This window comes from Sorex fumeus, unplaced genomic scaffold, assembly GCF_029834395.1.
Source record: "Sorex fumeus unplaced genomic scaffold, SorFum_2.1 ptg000171l, whole genome shotgun sequence".
NCBI lineage: Eukaryota > Metazoa > Chordata > Mammalia > Eulipotyphla > Soricidae > Sorex > Sorex fumeus.
In genome coordinates this window covers 1,975,523-1,998,272 of record NW_026606228.1, presented here as the reverse complement: position 1 = coordinate 1,998,272, position 22,750 = coordinate 1,975,523, and the positions used below count along the sequence as shown (strand labels likewise).

Below are 22,750 nucleotides of genomic sequence, written 5' to 3'. Positions count from 1 at the left end.
CATTTAAATCACCGACAGTGACCTTTTAGAAGGTGTGGTCTTCTTTATAGAACTTTTCCAGTTCCATTTAGAACTTCTCAATTTCTCCTTCATCATAATTGGATGTTGGTGCATAGCAACGAAGATAGAAACTGTTGTCAGTGAGCCACATCTATTCAAGTGTAACCATCCGATTCTTGTTGTTAGGTATTCAAATGAATCAATTTTTTTGGCCAAATTAAGGACACCGACATCACCGACACCTTTCTTGTCAAATATTCCGATTAACAGTTCTTCTCCAGTTTCGAAAACGGCGTGACATGATTGATGCCTTCTCATCTCAGTCAGGCCAATGATGTCATACTTGATCTTTGGTGCTTGCACCATCAGGTCCTCGACTGATGCATCCAATGCCAGTGTACATGCATTGAAAGTACACAGTCATTTTTGTCCTTCTTCATTTTGGTAGCCAAGTTCGGCCCTGATATTTTATCAGTCTCCCCTTCTTATCCTTCTAACACTGACATATTGGTGGCTCTTGCAGAATCAGGGGAATGAAACCTAATGAATTTACTGCTTTTGCCATATTGAAATTGCCACGGATAGCTTGCCAGGCTCTTCCATGTGGGCAAAACACTCTTGGTAACTTGCCAGGCTCTCCGAGAGGGATAGAGGATTTTAGGGAGGCCTCTTTCGTTCTTTCAGGTGTTCCCATGGTTCATACCATATTTGAACCCCATCAAATGTGATGTGGTAATCTTGTATTAAGTGTTTTATGATGTGTCCTGCGGTCCGGAAAGCATCCTGGAGCATGGCGTCAGCTGGGTAGTGGAGGTAGTCGAGGTAGTCGAGGTACTGGAGGTCTGCTGGGCTGCTGGAAGCAGGCAGAGGATCTCTGCTCCCAGGTCTACTGCGCCTGGAGTCCAAGGTCAGAGTGTTCCACTTTTCCGGCTCTGTGGGGCTTCACCCGTGTATGAGTCTCGAACCCAAGGTCCTGAAAACGTCCTGGAGTGTGGCGTTAGCTGGGTAGTGGAGGTAGTGGAAGTAGTGGAGGTAGTGGAGGTAGTGGAGGTCTGCAGGGCTGCTGGACGGAAGCAGAGGATCTATGCTCCTGGGTCCACTGAGCCTGGAGTCCAAGTAATTCACAGAAGCATGAAATTCACGTCCCTCCAGTTGTAGGATGTGTTCAGTTATATATGTCAATGTGGCAATTAAACTATGGCAAGATATTTTGTGAAAAGTGACCCTGGGCAGGAAAGATAGTACAGTTGGTAGGGAGTTTGCTTTGCATGTGGCCGGCCCATATTCAGTTCCTGGAATTCCAAAGGGTCTACCAAGCACTGCCAGGATGCCAGGATTAATTTCTTTTTCTTTTTTTTTTTTTTTTTGCTTCTTGGGTTACACTCAGCGATGCACAGGGGTTACTCCTGGTTCATGCACTCAGGAATTACTCCTGGCCGTGCTCAGGGGACCATATGGGATGCTGGGAATTGAACCCGGGTCGGGACGGGTGCAAGGCAAATGCCCTACCTGCTGTGCTATCACTCCAGCCCCAGGATTAATTTCTAATTGCAGAGCCAGGAGGAATTCTTGATCATCACCGGGTGTGGTCTAAAATCAAATCCAAACAAGTGATCCTGAATATTTCTGTGAGAAATATATTTTTATAATATTAATTTTTAAAGCAGTGGACTTTATGTAAAACATGTTGCCTTTCATAATATTGATGAGCCTCATCCAATTAATTGAAGACCTGTTAATAACATAAGCATGACTTCTCTCTGAGTGAGAGGCAAGTCTTCAAGACACTTTTACTTTTTTATAGATGCAAATTTTAATTTAATTTTGGTAGTCGATAGCACACCAGGTAGGGCATTTGCCTTGCACGTGGCCAACGTGGCCGACTGGAGTTCGAGTCCTCCTTTTTTGATTCCTCCGCCCCTCTCAAAGAGCCTGGCAAGCTACTGAGAGTATCTCGCCTGCTCGGCAAAGCCTGGCAAGCTACCCGTGACTTATTTGATATGCCAAACACAGTAACAACAAATCTCACAAAGTTACTGGGCCCACTCCAGCAAATCGATGAACAATGACCGGACAGTGACAGTGACAGTGACAGTCTATTTTATTGTATTATTTATTTTTATTGAATCACCATGAAATACTTACAAAGTTGTTAATAATCATGTTTCAATTATATAATGTTCCTTCACCAGTGTACGTTTCCCACCACCAGTGTCCCCAGTTTCCCTCCTGCCACTACCACCTCTGCCAGTTTGTCTCTGTGGCAGACACCTCTCTCTATTTCCCCCTCTCTCTCTCTCTCTCTCAACTTTTGGGCATTATGGTTTACACTACAGTTATTGAAATGTTGTCATGTATATCCCTTATATTTTATTATCATCTAGATTTTCTTATCTTATATGAACATTGGTACATTAAAATATTATGCCATAACTTCTTAGTTTAGTATTAGCTTAGAATTTTTTAAATTTATTTATTAAATCACCGTGAGAACAGTTACAAAGCTTTCAGGTTTAATTCTGGGTCATACAATGATCAAACACCCATGTCTTCACCAGTGCATATTTTCCACCACCAAAAACCCCAATATACCCCCCATGCAACCCCTCCCCGTGCCTGTGAGGCAGATGATTTCCACTTAACTCTCTCTCTACGTTGTTTACATACATTATTTCAACAAAAGATGCACCACTGTTATTTGGAATTTTCCCCCAACAATCAAACATGTTGAAAAGGCATCAAGAAATAATTTTTCTATTGCTGTTATGAATACCATATGACGTCGTGTGGCCACTACAACAGATTTTAGATTTCTGGTATTTTATGAATTAAGTCTGGAGGGATTTCTGACAAAAGCAGAATAGGTCTGAGATTAGATTGTGTGCCTCTAGGGTCATGGCTGTGCTGGAGAGCCGCTCGTGGGGGGCAACTCGTGGTCTTGGCAGGGCAAGAAGGAGTACAGATTCTGCTCCCCATCCCATGAGGCCGCAGTTGCCCCATCACCACTGGCTCATACCTGGCTGTCCAATAAGCTCCAAAGTGGCGCCCACCATGCCACCAGGGGGAAAGGGGGAAATGGCGGAAGAGACAGACACCCTTTCCCTCCCGGGGTGGGGGACATACAGTAATTTTTATGTCCCACAGATGAATGCAATAGACTATGTTTGTCCTATCCCTCTGACTCATTTCACTCAGCATGATACTGTCCAGGTCATCCCATTTATAAGCATATTTCATGATTGCATTTGTCATGGTGGCTGTATGGTATTCTATTGTGTATATGTACCACAGTTTCTTCATCCAGTCATATGTTCTTGGGCACTTGGGTTGTTTCCAGATTCTGCATATTGGGAATAATGCCGCAATGAGCATAGAAATGGAGATGGCTTTTCTGAATTGTGTTTTTATGACCTTAGGGTATATGCCCAGGAGTGGTATTTCTGAGTTGGATGGAAATTCAATCTCTAGCTTTTTGAAAAATGCCCATATTGTTTTCCACAAAGACTAGACAGTCTGAATTCCCGCCAACAATGAATGAGAGTCCCTCTCTCCCTGCATCCATGCCAGGCCTGGTTGATCTTGTTCATTTTGATGTGTGCCAGTTTCTGTGATGTGAGGGTATATCTAATTTTTTTTTTGCATCTCCCTAATGATTATTGATGTAGAGCATTTTTCTTGTGCCTTTGGCCATTTGTATTTCTTCTTTGATGATGTTTCTAGAGGAAAACTAGGCAAAAGCTTCCATGAAATTAAAGCTAAAGACATCTTCAAACATAAAACACACTGACCATGAAAGTTGAAGCAAAGATAAACAAATGGAACTACATTAAGCTAGGAAGCTTCTGTACCTCAAAGAAAATGGTGACCAAGATACAAACACAGCTGACAAAGTAAAAAAATATTTATCCAGTACCCATCAGATAAAGGATATCAAAGATATATAAGGCACTGATATAACTTTACAAGAAAAAAATCTAACCCATCAAGAACTGGGGAGAAGAAAAGACTGTCCTTACACTTAACCAGAAATATCAGCTTTTCTTAGCCACTAGCCTTCCCATTTCTCCAGAGTTTAAAACTAAGTCTTTCTCATTGAAATGTTAGCTTAATTTTAAAGACTTACTGTTAGCTAATTATGTCCAGAAAAAAGTGTCAATATTATAATTTTAGTTATGTTTTAGTCAATATTCCCTAATATTTAACTAACTTATGATTAGCAAAACTAATAAGCTAACCAGTTTTGTTCCTTTGTTATATATTTTCACACACAGCTCTTACTAAATGCTTAATTATAGAGTTGTGTTACTTGATTTTTGAAATATTATGGGTGATTTGCTGAGCTTTTCTGTAGGGTGACATTGCTTTGTCCTTCTTCCACAAGGAGTTTAGGTTTATCTGGTTACACCCATCACAGTGCTCCTGAGGCACTTCCATTCCATTGTGTTTATCTGTAAACAGTCTTCCCTATGCTCTCCTCCCCACCCAGTTAATTAGCTTTCCCCTTAATCAGACTCTGTTAATTTGTAAGGTCAGTTTCCCAGAAATCTATGATTTTATATGTACGAGTGAAATATTGCCTTTCTCCTCTCCTTATGCCTTATGAACAGTTTACTTTAAAGCAATATCCTTTTTGTATAGATAAAGGAAGACCATTAACATTATGCTTTGTAACTTAGGATTCGATTGGCTTTGAATATTATTCACTCCCAGACATCTGCTTTCTCGACTTAAGCCTCAGTTGCCCTTAGTTTCTAACACCCCAAAAGCAGGGTCCCGAGGAGGGACTGAATGGACTCAGGGCAAGCGGTGAGCTACCCTGGCATCGAAATGGGCCAGGCCAAGGTGCCACGATTCTTAACTATAAGTTAAGAGTTTGATCATAGACAAATGCTGTCACGATCCAAAAGTAACGACGAGACTAGGATCCTGCTAGGGGTGGGGAAAAGACTATCTGGCCTGAGCACTGTAGTCTGAGATTGAGATGACCCGAGGAGAGATATTCTATAAGTTTAAGATAATTCTTACTGTATCCATACAAAATGATTTATATTATATATGCTTATATGTTTGTCAGACAAGGAGAGGAGAGACACACCCTTGGGATTTCGCTCTAGGGTGGGTCCTCCTGCTGAGAAAGGATCTGTCCTAGGAGCGGCTTTCCCTGAGGCTAAGATTTCTATCCCTATTGATTGTGACCACATATCACATCACATATCACATATCATCCTGTTAATCGTCGATTGCCTCGAGCAGGTCCCAGTAATGTCTCTTTCATCCTAGCCCTGAGATTATATTCAAGGCTCTTTAGGAGAATGAGACCCACTATTGTTACTGGTATTTGGCATATTGGGTACGCCACGGGGAGTTTGCCAGACTCTGCCGTGTGGGCAGGCTACATTTGGTAGCCTGCCAGTTTGTCCAAAGTAGGAATGAGATAATAAGATGTCATAATAAGATGTCGTGCGGTTCCGGGAGCTGGGTTTTATAGTCTCTGGGTCTTGGCCGTTGATGGGATTACACGGCGCCAGGGGACCAGTTGGTGGGTGTGACCCCCGCCTACTGGAGTTTGGAGGATCTGGGTGGAGGATGCCCGGCCCCAATCCGAGTAGGCTTGGAGATCTTGGGCCCGGAACCCTCGTGACTTTGTCCCTCTGCCAGTACCTTCATGTGTGCGGAGAGTGGTCTCAGCATGGTGGTGGCTGGTCCTGGATGTTTGTGACCTAATAATTACCCATGTGTAATTATTACCCCAACCCCTCATGCTTTGGGATTTAACTAGACTGTAGGAGTGGACTGGGGTTTCAGAAGGGTTCAGAAGGGGTTCAGAAGGAAGAAGCAGAGGATCGGAAGGAAAAGGAGGATGAAGTGGGATGGAGAAGGAGAACAAAGTAGGATAAGGGAGGAAGAAGCGGGGAGCAGAGGCAGAGAAGGGAGGCTGGTGTAGATGGAGAGAGGATTGGAATAAACCACGACTAATACCAACCAGCCTAGTCCTCATTTCCTTCCCCTGCCTGACCATCGCCATCAACCTCCTGGGGTGGGAGAAGGGTGAGACTACCGAACGTGGGAGGCGGGAGAGATAGAGCCACCGCCGCTGTGTGCCGTGCCCTTTTTGTGTGAGTTTACACACTTTTCTTCTTTCAGATGAGACTAATAAAATGTGACATTAAATTTTGTGACCTGGGTTATCAGTTTATTTGTGTACCAAAGCAAGCTTAATATTTCCAACTCTGAACTGCCTCCTCAGAGGTCTTCAGATAGGCTATTATTTTAAAATTACATTGGGGAGAAGATGCCTCTTTACTTGATAAAACATCAGACATGGCCTATTGATTGTAATAGACTATAGGTATGTCCTTAGTCATTACCTATATCAAAACAAATCAATATTTATTATAAAAATGTTTGTGAAGGAATTAAGTTTCTAGAGCACTGCCTAAGGAATATACATTTTTATTTCTCTAATAACCAAAAAATTGTCCTTGGGGGACCCACATAGTCCTGGAGTCCATTGAGCAGCCACTCTGGCACCAAAGAACACAACCAAGGATACTTCTACACATCTTACTCACAAAGGGAACTGCAAATCAAAAACAGTAAAGAAATGCCCTGGATCATGAGTGGTCAAAACTTCATCTTTCATACACTAAAGAAGCAACACAATTTGGTTAAAATGTCCACATATATCTTCATGTACATCATACTCTCTTTTATGTTTGGGGGCCAATTTTGGCAGTGCTCATGGTTTACTCCTTGATTTGCTCTCAGGGATCACTGTAAGCAGGGCGAAGGGAAGCACATGGGGCCCCAGAGATTGAACTTGGGTTGACTGCACACAAAGGGATTGCCCTATCCCTGTACAAACTTTCTAGCTTCTAAATCACAACTTTTTTAAGAATCAAAATAAATTTTAGAACAACAATGCCCTCAGAGTTTAATTATCTGAAAGAAACAATTGAACAAAGAACCAGTGAACTTGATTTTCTTGGGAAAAAATAAAAGAACACATTCAAATAGAAATGAATAAGGTAAAAATGAAGAAGAAGCAAGTCTATACTGACCAGTCACACACCAGCCGGTGCCAGGAGATCCTGGCAAATTATCCAGAGATAAAATCCTTGATGAAACCTGACCCCAACTTGATTTGGATTGTAATTATGATGGCTTTCACCCAGTTGGTTGCATTTTATTTATTGAAGGACCTGGACTGGAAATGGGTTATGTTCTGTGCATATGCCTTTGGCAGCTGCATTAACCATTCAATGACTCTGGCAATCCACGAGGTGCCCCACAACAGCGCCTTTGGCAACTGCAGATGGATGTGGAACCGCTGGTTTGGCATGTTTGCTAATCTTCCTATCGGCGTTCCATAATCAATTTCCTTTAAGAGGTACCATATGGATCACCATCGATACCTTGGAGGGGATGGCATTGATGTGGATATCTCAACCGATTTTGAAGGCTGGTTCTTCTGTACTGCTTTCAGGAGTTTATTTGGATTGTTCTTCATCCTCTCTTCTATGCTTTTCGACCTGTTCATCAACCCCAAACCCATTACTAACCTGGAACTAATCAACACTGCCATCCAGATCACCTTCAACATTATTACTTACTATGTTTTTGGAATTAAATCTTTAGTCTCCATGTTGTCAGCATCCTTACGCGGTCTAGGTTTGCACCCGATTTCTGGACATTTTATTGCAGAACACTACATGTTCCTAAAGGGACATAAAACGTACTCATATTATGAGCTTCTGGATTTGCTTACCTTCAATGTGGGCTACCATAATGGACACCATGACTTCCCTAACATTCCTGGAAAAAGACTTCCACTGGTAAGGGAAATTGCAGCTGAGTACTACGACAACCTCTCCCATTACAGTTCCTGGATCAGAGTACTGTATGATTTTGTGATGGATGATTCAATTAGCCCCTATTCAATAATGAAGAGGCATCAGAAAGGAGAGGTGTCCCTGGAATGAATGTTACTATAGCTGAGGGAATTCTCTGGGACTTCCCAAAGCTGATAAAGTGGAAGTTAGCCTTCCTGAAGCTTTCTGACACTGAGTGATGTTTCGAGGCCTTTCTGATGCAGTTTCCGAGTAGGCACTCTCATATCTCTCTGGCTTATGTGGCTTTACCCCTGCGGCCAGCATTCCAGTCCTCAGCTTTCCCTGCAGGAAATTCGTTCTTTGCGTTATCATTGTGGAGGTTATTTTCACCTTGTCTGACATTTTCTAAACATATCATAAAAACAAGCTTTTAGAAAGCTATTTCTACTTTATTATTTTCACTATGAGGATTTACTGTATTAAAACAGCTAATAAACTGAGCAATTAATTATAATAAATAGTATTTATCACAAAAATAATCAAGTAATCAATAACTTTGAAGACAAATTACACAACTCCACCAACAAAGAAGAGGAAATAGATAAGAAAAATAGAAAAATTAAGATTATTGAAGAGATACTATTGAAGAGTATTGTACGCGATACCTAGGGGAAAAACCTTAGAATCATGAGTTCTATTACAAGAGTAAAGTGGGATCAAGGAGGAAAAGCTGGTTAAAGGTATAATAGCTGAAAATTTTCCAGTTTTCTAAAGAAGGTTGGGAAATACATGAGGCTCAAAGAATACCAATGAAAGAAAATCTAAAAAGAACAAGAAGATCTATAGTAATCAAAATGACATGAAAAACAACAGCAAATCTACAAAGATAGAATTAGTAAGTCAATAAGAGAGAAGCACAAACTCATACAAAATTAAGAAAGCATGAAACTTCATGGGTCAGAGAGGAACTCAAAGAAATTCAAAGATTCCTGGAAACAAATGAGAATGAGGAATTGAGCTATGAGAACTTGGGGACACAGTAACCACAGTATTAAGAGGAAAGTTTACAAGCTTTGATCAGAAGAAAGGACCCACATAAATATAACATGACTGCACAGCCAAAGAAATTAGAAAATGACCAACAAAAGAAGATAAAATCAGGAAGAGGAAGAAAATAATAAAAATTAGAGTAGAAATCAATTAATTAAAAAGTAAACAAAATGGTCAAAATCTTAGCTAGAAAAAAAGAATTTATGAGAAACACAGGAGAAAACCCAAATAATTCATATCAGATATGAAGAGTGGAAAATTGTAACAAACATCTCGGAAATTAAAAAAATCGTAAGCAGTTACTATGAATAACTTGCTTCTACTAAGCTGGAAAACCTAAAGCTAAGTATGCATTCTAATTGTTATACAGTTTCTCAGTAATAATTGTAAAGAAACTGAAAACCTGGAAAACATCATCAAAAAGAAAATTTGAGTGATAATTTAAAACCTCTCTAATGGGAGCGAGAGATATGTACGGCCCTCACTTTGAGCATTCCAACCTGGCTTTGATCCGTGGCACCCCATTTGGTCTGCTGAGCCACACCAGGAGTGATAGCTGAACACAGAGCCAGAAATAACCCTGAGAACTTCCAGGTGATGCCCAACCAATTGCAATAATTAAGATAAATAAAACACAACCTCCCCATAACTGCAAACTATGGCTCAGATAGACTCACGGGTTTTATAAAACCTTCAAAAAATATTATTTATACTTCTCAAGATATTTAAAAATAGTGAAGAAACAAGAATCTTTTGTAGTAGCTTCAATAAAGTCAATCTTACCATTACCAAAAGTAGTCAGAGATGAAACTAAAAATAAAAATTCCGACTAATATCCATGATGAACACCGAAATATAGATTCTCAGCAAAATCTTAGGTAAACAAATGCAATAATATATTAAAAGAATCATAGACAATGATCAAGTGGACATCATCTCAGTGACCCTAGGATGTTTAAGTATAGCACTGTAACACTGTCCTCCCGTTTTTCATTGATTTTCTCGTGTGGGCACCAGTAACATCTCCATTATGAGACTTGTTGTTACTGTTTTTGGCATATCCAACATGTCACCGGTAGTTTGCCAGGCTTTGCTGGTCAGGTGGGAGACTGTCGGTAGCTTGCCATGCTATCCAAGAGGGGCAGAGGAGTCAAACCCGGGTGGTCTGTGTGCAAGTCAAACGCCCTACCCAGTGTACTATTGCTCCAAATAAATTAATGTAATACACCATATGATCAAAAAATATAAAACTCAAACGAGCATATCAGTAGATACAAAGAAAACTTTTAGTGGATCTCAACAATCACAAAAACTTAATAAAAATAGGCATAGAAAAAAATGTACCTTGAGAACAGTGGGTAGGGCATTTGCCTTGCACATGGCCGACATGGCCGACCTGAGTTCAATTCCTCCGCCCCTCTCTGAGAGCTCAGCAAGCTACCAAGAGTATCTTGCCCACACGGCAAAACCTGACAAGCTGCCCGTGATGTATTTGATATGCCAAACACAGTAACAAGTCTCACAATGTTACTGGGTCCGCTCGAGCAAATTGATGAACAACGGGAGGACAATGACAGTGAAAGAATTAATAATGGCCATATACAACAAACATGAAAGTCAATGGCAATTTTTTTGTGCTTTTCTTTTTTTTAATTTATTTTTAATTTTATTGAATCACTTGAAAAAGTTACAAGCTTTCATGTTTGGGTTACAACCATACAATGATCAAACACCTATCCTTCCACCAGTGCACATTCCCCACCATTAATCTCCCCAGTATACCCCCCTTCCCTACCCTCCCCCTGCCTCCATGGCAGATGATATTCCCCATACTCTCTTTCTACTTTTTGGCCTTATGGTTTGCAATAGAGACACTGAGAGGTCATCGTGTTTGGTCCATTATCTACTTTTGGCACAAATCTCTCATCCCGACTGATTTCTCCAGCCATCATTTTCTTAGTGATCCCTTCTCTATTCCATCTGCCTTCTCCCCTCTGCCCATGAGACAGGCTGCCGGCTATGGGGCAATCCTCCTGGCCCTTGGGTGTCAGCCTCATGTTATGTTATTCTATACTCCATAAAAGAGAATGGCAAAATTTTTAAAGCCTTCTTTCTGTGACAAGGCACAAGACAAAGTTGTTCATTTTTCTCAGTATCATTCAACATAATTTTATAAGTGCTTGCTGAAAGCAAAATTTAAAATATACATACATGGGGCTGGAGTGATAGTACAGTGGGTAAGATTTTTGATATGCGTGCAGCTGACATGGGTTCTGTGCCTGGTATCCCATCACTTAATCACTTAACTTCCCGTTAGTCGTCGATTTGCTCGAGTGGGCGCCAGTAACGTCTCCATTTGTCCCTGTCGCGTGCTAGTGTAGCCCAATGGCATCTGTTCGCTCCGGGAACATGAAGGGCCTCAAACCGATCGTTCATGATCTTCAGGAAGAAGTCTGACCATCTGGTAGGTGGGCGGCCACGCGGTCTCTTGACATCCCGTGGAATCCAATCAGTAACAGCTCTAGTCCAACGGTCGTCTTTAAATCTCATTACGTGACGAGCCCATCTGATTTTCGACACCTTGGCAAATGAGACAGCGTCCCTGATGCTTGATCGTCGACGGATGTCAGAACTCCGGATTCTTTCTCTCATTTGAGTGAACCGTGATATTCCAAGCATAGCTCTTTCTATTCTTCTTTGGGAGACCTGAATGGCGTTCTCATCTTGTTTGCGTAGGGCCCAGGTCTCTGAGGCATATGTTAATGCAGGAAGAACAGTGGAATCAAAGAGATGTGCCCGGAGCCGGAGGTTCTTCGTCCTCTTAGCTATTTCTTCGACGTTCTTGAAGGCGTTCCAAGCCGCTCTCTTCCTCCTGCACAGCTCGGGTGCCAGGTCATTTGTCATGTTGACCTCTCGACCTAGGTAGACATAGCTGTTGCATTCGGAGATGGTCGTTCCATTGAGAGCGAATGGGGCGTCAGGAACAAGGCTGTTTCTCATAAACATTGTCTTCGTAAGATTCAGCTGTAGTCCTACCTTTCCACACTCACGGTCAAAGTCGACCAGCATTTGTGCCGCTTGGCTGATGTTTGGTGTTATTAAAACAATATCATCAGCAAAACGGAGGTGGTGTAATTGCCGACCATCTATCTTCACTCCCATTCCTTCCCATTCCAGTCGTCGCATGATGTTCTCGAGGGTGGCACTGAAGAGTTTCGGTGAAATGGTATCACCCTGCCGAACCCCTCTCTTGACATCAACGATCACTTCTTTGTAGAATGGTGAGATCCTGGTAGTGAATCCGCAATACAGCTCACGGAGGATCCTGATGTATTGGGCTTGAATGCCCTGATTGGCTAGGGCTTCAATGACCGCTTCCGTCTCAACAGAATCAAAGGCCTTCTTTAAATCAATGAACGTTAAGCAGAGCGGCATCTTGAACTCCCGAGAAACCTCAATGAGCTTGGTTATTGTGTGGATATGGTCGATGGTGCTGAATCCTTTGCGGAACCCTGCTTGCTCGCATGGTTGTCCTTCATCTAATGTTCTGCCAATCCTATTCAGGATGACTCGAGTGAACAACTTGTAGATGACAGACAATAAGCAGATCGGGCGATAGTTGCCAATGTCATGGATGTCTCCCTTCTTGAACAGTAGTACGGTCCTGCTGGTTTTCCATTGGGACGGAACCTTGCATTCAGACAGGTAGCGAGTGAAGAGCCGAGCCAGTGTATTGATGAGTACTGACGGCAGGTTCTTCAGGTGTTCAGGTCTGACCTTGTCTGGGCCGGGTGCTGTTTGTTTCTTTACCGACGAAATGGCGTGTCGGATATCGGAGGGGAGAACGTTGGGAACAACATACCCATCCTGTGGAATTTGGTATGTTGGCAAGTGGACATGGCTATCGAAGAGATTTGAGTAGAAGTCATGGATAATCTTCTCCATTGCCGTTCTGGAGGATGTGATGGATCCATCAGGACGTCGGAGGGCAGTCATCTTGGTCTTATAGTTGGCGAAGGGCAGGCGGGCCTTACGAATACTTTTCCCGGCTTCTGCCACATCTACCAGTACTTCTGCTCTTCTCTCTTTGAGGTCTTCCTTGATCGCATCTCTGCACTGCTTTGCAAGCTCGGACGTTAGCTTGCGGTTGCCTGAGGCATGCGCCAAACCACGCTGGCGAATTAGCTCAAGAGTTACCTAACTCTTGAACTAGGTATCCCATATGTTCTTGTAAACATGACAAATAGTCATTTCTAAGTGCATAGTTAGAACTAACCCTTATGCATCACTGGGTATTTCCCCAAAACCAAAAAAATTAATCACATACAACATAGTCTTGATATCATAGCCACTACAACCAGGCAAAAGAAAGAAAACAAATTCAAATTGGTTAGTAGAAATAAATTTCAAGGTAACAATGAGCATTTGCAAGAAATCTACAGTCAACCCCATACACAGTAATGAAAAAAACTAAGTATTCTCCTTGTGAGACCAAAGTGAGGTGCAGTGATTAGGAGGCTTGCCTGGCATAGGCTGGCCTGGGTTCCATCCAAAGCACCCCATTTTATCCTCTGAGCTTGCAAGGAGTAATCCCTTGCATGCAGAACCACTGGGTGTGTTCCCCCCTCAAAGAAGTCATTCCCTGATATCAAGTACAAGACAAGAATGTTCACTTTCCAATATCATTCAGCATAGTTTTGGAGATTATTTTCAGAGCAACCAGGCATAAAAAGAAAAATGAATAAAAGACTCAGATTTGAAAAGAATTAATTTAACCATCATTATTCACAAATGATTAATAAAATTAATAGAAAGCCCTAAATACTAAACAAAAAACCCTTAGCCACAATGAACCAATACAGCAAAATATCAGGCTACAAAATGATTTCAATACACACAAAAAATATTTGAATATATATATATATATATATATATACAAACAATGAACTAAAAGTTAAAAACATTTAAAATAGCTTCAAAATGCATCAAAAAGCTGAACATAAACTTAATAAATGTAGTGAAGGAATAAAGATTTCTAGATCAGAACAGAAGCCTGATAATTCTTTGAGGATAACAGATAGAATATTTTAGGATATCCCCATCATATGTTCCTTTAATAATTCAACTCCACTGGCAGAAACAACACTCACAAAAGTAAACAAATGGTTCTACGTCAAACTAGAATTTTTTAATGGAAAATAAATTAATTTGAATCAAATAAAAGACCCTATTGAATGGGAGAAATATTTGCACACTATGCATCAGATAAAAGCATTCAACAAGGCTCCAACAACAACACACAGCCAGCAAAAATAAAGTGAGGAGATAAACAAATACATCCATGAAGAGGACATGAATTCTGCTAATAAGCATATGAAAAAATATCTCTTCTCATCAAAAAAAGTGCAAATCAAAATGACAATAAGATATCATCTCACATCAGTGACAATGGTATATAATCCATAGTTCGGAAAAAATCACTGTTGATGTGGATGCCATTTCAAAAAGAACCCTTTTTCTTTGTCAGTGAGAATGTCATCTAGTTCATCCTCTGTAGAAAAGACTATTGATAGTTCTTAAAAAAAAAAAAAAGATGAGCTTCCTTATAACCTTGTAAGCTCACATTTTGGAATCTATCCCAAGAATGTAAAAAACTTTAAAAAAGATATTTACACACTTATGTTTATCTCATCTAACACTGTCCTACCATTTTCCTCCCATTGTTCATTGATTTGCTTGAGCGGGCACCAATAATTGTGAGTCTTGTTACAGTTTTGGGCATATCAAATATGCCGCAGGGCGTTTGCCAGCTCTGCGGTGAGGGCAGGGTACAGTTGGTAGCTTGCCGGGCTCTCTGCGAGGGATGGAGGAATCGAACCCGGGTCGGCCACGTGCAAGGCAAATGCCCTACCCGCTGTGCTATAGCACTTAATGTTTACAGCACCAATGATTAGAATCAGAAAGACATTAAAATATCGAAATGGCCATCAATGGAAAACAGATCAAGAATTTCTGGTATATTGGGTCAAAACAATAGTACACTGGGAATGGTACTTGTATTTGTCCCTCTCCTTCTGACTGACTTCACTGACCCTGACACCCTCCAATTCCATCCATGTAGTAGAAAATTGCATGATTTTATTTTTTTAGCTGCATGGAATTTCTATGAGTATATAGAGTACAGTTCCTTTATTCACACCTCTATCCCTAAGAATTTGGGTTGTTCCCATAACCTGGCTATGTTGAAAAGGATTTCATTGAGCTTAGGACTTCAAAAAACTTTTCAGGGTAGTGTTTTCAGACCTTTGCTGTGGATGTCTAGAAGTGGAATTGCTAAGTCATATGGCAGTTCAATTTTAAATTTTTGAGAATTCATAATGTTTTCTACTAGATGTTGAATTAGTTAATCTTCTCTGTATCGTTCCAATTTTAGTATATATGCTGCTGAAGCGAGCACATATTAGTTAGTTAGTTATTATTAGTTAGTTCGACACTACCTCCACTACCCAGCCGTCGCCACACTTAAGGCCGCGCGACACATCATAAGACACTAAATACCCATCTTCCGGAATTGTCGTACCATATTTGATAGGGTTCAAATATGGTAACACCTACAAGGGTGATTAGAGGTCGCCTCAAAAGCCTCTATTCCTCTCGGAAAGACTGGCAAGCTACCGAGAGTATTCTGCCCGCACGGAAGAGCCTGGCAAGCTATCCGTTGTGTATTCGATATGCCAAAACCAGTAACTACAACTGGTCTCATTCACCTGACCCTGAAGGCTTCACCGACATGGCAGCACTGAGAAGGATGAGAAAGGGGAGGCCGACAAAATCTCAAGGCCGAACTAGGCTGCCACAACGAAGGAAGACAAAAATGATCGTCTGTACCTTCAATGCACGTACGCTAGCATCAGATACATCCATCGAGGACCTGATGGTACAAACGCGAATGATCAAGTACGACATCATTGGTCTGACCGAGACAAGAAGGCACGAATCTCACCATGGCGTTTTCGACACTGGAGAAGAATTGTTCCTCGGAACATGCGATAAAAGATGTGTGAGAGGCGTCGGTGTCCTTGTCAACACAAACTTGGCCAAGAGCATTGATTCATTCGAATGACTAACAACCCAAATCAGACGTTTACATTTGAATAGATGTGGCTCACTGCCTGCAGTTTCTATCTTCCTTGTCTACGCACCAACATCTCATTATGATGAAAGAGAAATCGAGAAGTTCTACATGGAGCTGGAGAAGTTCTATAAAGAAGACCACACCTTCTAAAGATCATCGTGGGTGATTTTAATGACAAGATAGGACCGAGAAGATCAGCTGAAGAACTTCACATCGGGACCCATGGCCTAGAATGGAACAAACAGGGTGAGAGACTGTCTTAGTTCATCATGTCGACCAAGACCATCCATGGTAACTCACAGTTCCAGAAAGCAGAATCTAAACGTTGGACATGAGAGTCTCCCGGTGGACGATTCCACAACGAAATAGACCACATCATATTCAATCTACGGTTTTGCCTGTCACTGTTGTCCCAAAATTTCGAAAGGGATCAGACCACCGTCGCCTTCGTGCAAAATTCTACTTCACAGAGCGGGGAGAAAGGGCTGCAAAGTCCAAAAAGAGAACTCCCAGAACGACAACCAACTGGGAACTCTTTGGCACTATTGCGGCAACATGGGAAGATGCCATTGTTGACAACATTGACGAGGAATACGATTGACTGGTTCAGCACCTCCATGAATGTGCGAGGAACGCCAAGAGAGAGATAGCCACAAAAAAAATGCCTGTCTTCCAAAACTCTTGAGCTAATTCGCCAGTGTGGGTTGGCGCATGCCTCAGGCAACCACAACCTAGCGTCCGAGCTCACAAAGCAGTGCAGAGATGCGATCAAGGAAGACCTCAAAGAGAGAAGAGGAGAAGTACTGGTAGATCTGGCAGAAGCTGGGAAAAGTATTCGTTATGCCCGCCTGTCCTTCGCCAACTACAAAACCAAGATGACTGCCCTCCGATGTCCTGATGGATCCATCACATCCTCCAGAACGGCAATGGAGAAGATTATCCATGACATCTACTCAAATCTCTTCGATACCCATGTCCACTTGCCAACATACCAAATTCCACAGGATGGATATGTCATTCCCAATGTTCTCCCTTCCGAAATCTGACATGCCATTTTGTCGGTAAAGAAACAAACAGCACTCGGCCCAGACAAGGTCAGACCTGAACACCTGAAGGACCTGCCATCAGTACTCATCAATACACTGGCTCGGCTCTTCACTCGCTACCTGTCTGAATGCAAGGTTCCGTCCCAATGGAAAACCAGCAGGACCGTACTACTGTTCAAGAAGGGAGACATCCATGACATTGGCAACTATCGCCCTATCTGCCTATTGTCTGTCATCTACAAGTTGTTCACTCGAGTCTTCCTAAATAGGATTGGCAGAACACTAGATGAAGGACAACCATGCGAGCAAGCCAGGTTCCGCAAAGGATTCAGCACCATCGACCATATCCACACATTAACCAAACTCATTGAGGTTTCTCGGGAGTTTAAGATGCCGCTCTGTTTAACGTTCATTGATTTAAAGAAGGCCTTTGATTCTGTTAGGACGGAAGTGGTCATTGAAGCCCTAGCCAATCAGGGCATTCAAGCCCAATACATCAAGATCCTCCGTGAGCTGTATTGCAGATTCACTACCAGGATCTCACCATTCTACAAAGAAGTGATCGTTGATGTCAAGAGAGTGGTTCGGCAGGGTGATACCATTTCACCGAAACTCTTCAGTGACACTCCCGAGAACATCATTGGACGACTGGAATGGGAAGGAATGGGAGTGAAGATAGATGGTCGGCAATTACACCACCTCCGCTTTGCTGATGACATTGTTTTAATAACACCAAACATCAGCCAAGCGGCACAAATGCTGGCTGACTTTGACCGTGAGTGTGGAAAGGTAGGAATACCGCTGAATCTTACGAAGACAATGTTTATGAGAAACAGCCTCGTTCCTGACGCCCCATTCACTCTCAACGGAACGGCCATCTCCGAATGCAATATCTATGTATACCTAGGTCGAGAAGTCAACATGACAAATGACCTGGCACCCGAGCTGCGCAGGAGGAAGAGAGCGGCTTGGAACACCTTCAAGAACATCGAAGAAATAGCTAAGAGGATGTAGAACCTCCGGCTCCGGGCACGTCTCTTTGATTCCACTGTTCTTCCTGCTTTAACATATGCCTCAGAGACCTGGGCCCTACGCAAACAAGATGAGAACGCTATTCAGGTCTCCCAAAGAAGAATAGAAAGAGCTAAGCTTGGAATATCACGTTTCACTCAAATGAGAGAAAAAGTCCAGAGTTCTGACATCCGTCGACGATCAAGAATCAGGGACGCTGTCTCATTTGCCATGGTGTCAAAAATCAGATGGGCTGGTCACGTAATGAGATTTAAAGATGACCACTGGACTAGAGCTGTTACTGACGGGTTTCCACGAGATGTCAAAAGACCACGTGGCCGCCCACCTACCAGATGGTCAGACTTCTTCGTGAAGATCATGAAGGATCGGTTTGAGGCTCTTCATTTTCCCAGAGCGAACAGATGCCATTGGGCTACACTAGCACGCGACAGGGACAAATGGAGTCGTTACTGGCGCCCGCTCGAGCAAATTGACGACTAACGGGAAGTTAAGTGATTAAGTGATTAAGTTGAATTAGTTTACATTCACACCAAAAGTGGATGGAGATTCTGTTTTTCCTTCACATTCTCAACAGTAATGCTCATTTCTATTTTTTATGTGAACTAATCTCACTAGTGTAAGGTGTTATCTATCATTTTGAAGTTCGTTTACCTGATTTTAAGTGTAAAGTGCACTTTTTCATCTAGCTACTGGCCATGTATATGTCTTCAATGAGTAACTGTTCAGCTCTTCTCCATTTCAATTTTAATCTTTTGGTCTTATATGAATTTTATATGAAATATTAAATTCTCTAAGGAATGATATAGTGCACTGAGAAATTATGACCACGGAGGGAAGTATAGAAGCATAGACAATTGGAAAGAGCACATTTTGATGTCACTTAACAACCTCTATTTACTAACATACAGAATTCTTTACTTTCCACTATTGAGCAACGTTTATAAAAAGAAATTTAATATACATAAAAACAATTTTAATTGAATAACTGTGAGATACACAGAGACAAATTTGTTCAGAATTGAGTTTTAGTCATACAATGTCCCAACACCCACCACTTGACCAGTGTACATTTCCTGCCATAATGTCTCCAGTTTCTCTCCTACCCATTCCCACTGCTCTGACCCCACAACCTGCCTCTATGGCAGATTTTTCTTCTTGACTCTATATATCTTTCTGTATCTTTCTCTCTCTCTGCACCATAGTTTCCATACTGTAACTGAAAGGATATCATACATATCACAATAACAACTTTTATTCCATTTTACCTTTTTATTGCCTACATAATTTATATTACTGTTAATAATAGTTTTAATAATACTTATAATATTGTTAATAATACATGTATGTATTATGTATGTATATACAAAATCAAAACCACCACCAGAGTGCCCATTTATCTCCAAAAATCTTGCAAGGCACACTTTCACCCATTCCTCCCCCTGCCTACTGCCACAGGTTTTGTGACCCTACTCTTTGGTTTGTTTTCCTTGGCTACTTCTCTTGAAAAATTTTTTTTATTAGTGAGACACCAGGAGGTACGGTTGTAGACTTACAAACTTTTGTGTTAGGGTTTAAGTTATACAATGGTAAAGTACCCATCCCTCCACCAGTGTTCATTTTCCACCCCCAATGAACCCAGTAGCCCTCCCACACCCCATCCCCCGCACCCTCCCCATCTCTATGGCAGAGCATTCCTTTTTGCTCTCTCTTTCATTAAGGGTGTTGTGTTTTGCAATAGAGGTATTGAGTGGCCATTGTGTTCAGTCTATTGTCTACTTTCAGCACGCATCTTGCATCCCAAGCGAGTCCTCCAAACATCCTTTACTTGGTGTTCCCTTCTCTATCTTAGCTGCAAAATTGCAGCTTTTCCCCAGCATGTGCTGCTGGCTTCCAAGCCATGGAGCAGACCTCCTGGTACTTATCTCAACTATTCTTGGGTGTTCATGTCCCATTCTGTTACTTTATAATCTGCAAATAAGTGCAGTTTTTCTATGCCTGTCCCTCTCTTTCTGACTCATTTCACTTGGAAAGATACTTTTCATATAGAATCACTTGTTTGCGAATTTCATTAATTCATCCTTTCTAACTGCTGCATAGTATTCCATTGTGTACATGTACAAAATTTTCTTTAACCAGTCATCTATTCTCGGACACTCAGTTTTTTTCAAGATTTTGGCTATTGTGAACAGATCAGCAATGAACATAGAGGTGCAGATGTCATTTCTACTATACTTTTTTGCTTCTCCACGATATATTCCCAGGAGTTGTACTGCTGTGTCAAATGGGAGCTCAATTTCTCATTTTTTGAGAATCTTCCATACTGTTTTCCAAAAGGGCTTAACCAGTCGGCATTCCCACCAGCAGTGAAGGAGAGTCCCTTTCTCCCTACATCCGCACCAACACTGGTTGCTTTTGTTCTTTTGGATGTGGGCCAATCTCTGTAGTGTGAGATAATAGCTCATCGTTGTATCGATCTGCATCTCCCTGATGATTATTGATGTAGAGCATTTTCTCATGTGCCTTTTAGCCATTCGGATTTCTTCTTTGAGAAATTTTCTGTTCATTTCATCCCCCAATTTTTGCTGGGGTTGGATGTTTTCTTCTTGTGGAGTTCAACCAAGTTCTTTGTATATCCTTGATATCAACCCCTTATCGTATGGGTATTGGGTGAATATCTTTTCCCATTCTGTAGATTGTCTTTCTATTTTGGTCACTGTATCTTTTGTGGTGCAGAAGAAGCTTCTTTTTTAATATAATCCCATTTGTTTATCTCTGTTTCCACTTGGTTGGTCAGTGGCATGTCATCGTTGAAGATACCGTTAGCCTCAATATTGTAGAGGGTTTTACTGACATTTTCTTCAATGTACCTTATGTATTCTAGTCTGATATTGAGGTCTTTAATCCATTTTGATCTGACTTTTGTGCATGGCGTTAAGTTGAGGCCTAAGCCCATTTTTTGCAAGTGGTTGACCAGTTATGCCAGCACCATTTGTTAAAGAGGCTTTCCTTGCTCCACTTCACATTTCTTGCTCCCTTATCAAAGATTAGATGTTCATACATTTGGGGTTGTATGTAGGGATATTCCACCCTGTTCCATTGGTCTGTGGCTCTGTCTTTGTTCCAGTACCATGCTGTTTTAATTGTTACTGCTTTGTTGTAGAGTTTGAGGTTGGGGAGGGTGATACCTCCCATTGTCTTTTACCCAAGAATTGCTATAGCTATTCGTGGGCATTTGTTGTTCCAAATGAACTTTAGGATTGCTTGATCCATTTCTTTGAAGAATTTCATGGGTATCCTTATAGGGATCACATTGAATCTGTATAGTGCCTTGGGGAGTATTGCCATTTTGACAATGTTAATTCTTCCTATCCATGAGCAGGGTGTATGTTTCTAATTCTCTTGAGAGTTTTGATGCTCAATTAATTGTTTGTTTAGGACTGTGCATTACACTGGATGTCTTGATCCCTTGATCAATAAAAAATGACATCAGACTTTTATAACCATTTTTAAAATATTAAGTCTCTATAAGTATGTTGTCTGTATAACTATGCTGTATGTATAACTATGGCCACCCCTACCATTAAAATTAAATCATTTTCCTGGAAGACTCTTTCAGAATATGACTCTGAGCCTGTGTTTTCCTTGACTGTACATATATGTCCCTTACAGGCATCAGAGTTGAATTCAGTTTTTTTATCCATTCATCACTATGATTCACCACTGTGTCTCTTGATTGATGAGCTTAGCCTATTGATATTAAGTGATATTATTGAGTGAAAGAAACTATTTTCACTTTGTGGAAGTTATGCTTGTTTGTGAAATTTGTCTTGTCATTTAAAGATTTTCCTTTAATGGTTCTTGAAAAAAACTTATTTCAAGGCTATGAATTTCCTTGGGCTGGAGTGATAGCACAGTGGTAGGGCATTTGCCTTACAAGCAGTCAACATGGCTGACCCGAATTCGATTCCTCCGCCCCTTTCTGAGAGCCCGGCAAGCTACCGAGAGTATCTCGCCTGCACAGCAGAGCCTGGCAAGCTACCCGTGATGTATTTGATATGCCAAACACAGTAACAACAAGTCTCACGATGGAGATGCTACTGGGCACGCTCAAGCAAATTGATGAACAACTGGAGGACCGTGACTGGACCGTGACCGTGAATTTTCTAAGCTGTTGTTTTCCCAAGAAGCTTTGTATAATACCTTCAAATCTTAATGATAATATAAAAATCTAAAGTGTTTGTGGTGAGGTAATGATTTTATTGAGGTTCATTTTATTTTTTTTTACTTTATCCCATCTTTCCTTCTGATATGTAGTATATCATTTGATAGGTCTGCTATGAGTCTTTAAAAAAAAATCTAAGAACTGCTATTTGCAAAGTTATTAATAGTTGTTTTTTTTTTCTTTTTGGGTCACACCCGGCAATGCACAGGGGTTACTCCTGGATCTGCACTCGGGAATTACTCCTGACAGTGCTCAGGGGATCATATGGGATGCTGAGAATCGAACCCGGGTCAGCCATGTGCAAAGAAAATGCCCTACCCGCTGTGCTATTGCTCCACCCCAACAGTTCAGTTATAGACGTATTATATTTGAACACCAATTCCACAATCAGTGTCAACTTCCCTCCACCAGCGTTCCCATATTCCATCCCCAA

At 41.4% G+C, this 22,750-nt stretch overlaps 1 pseudogene; it reads left to right on the top strand.

Annotated features, from left to right (window-relative positions):
- The first annotated feature begins 7,058 nt into the window (after positions 1–7,058).
- LOC130017047 (sphingolipid delta(4)-desaturase DES1-like) lies at positions 7,059–8,294 on the top strand (annotated as a pseudogene).
- The last annotated feature ends 14,456 nt before the right edge of the window (positions 8,295–22,750 follow it).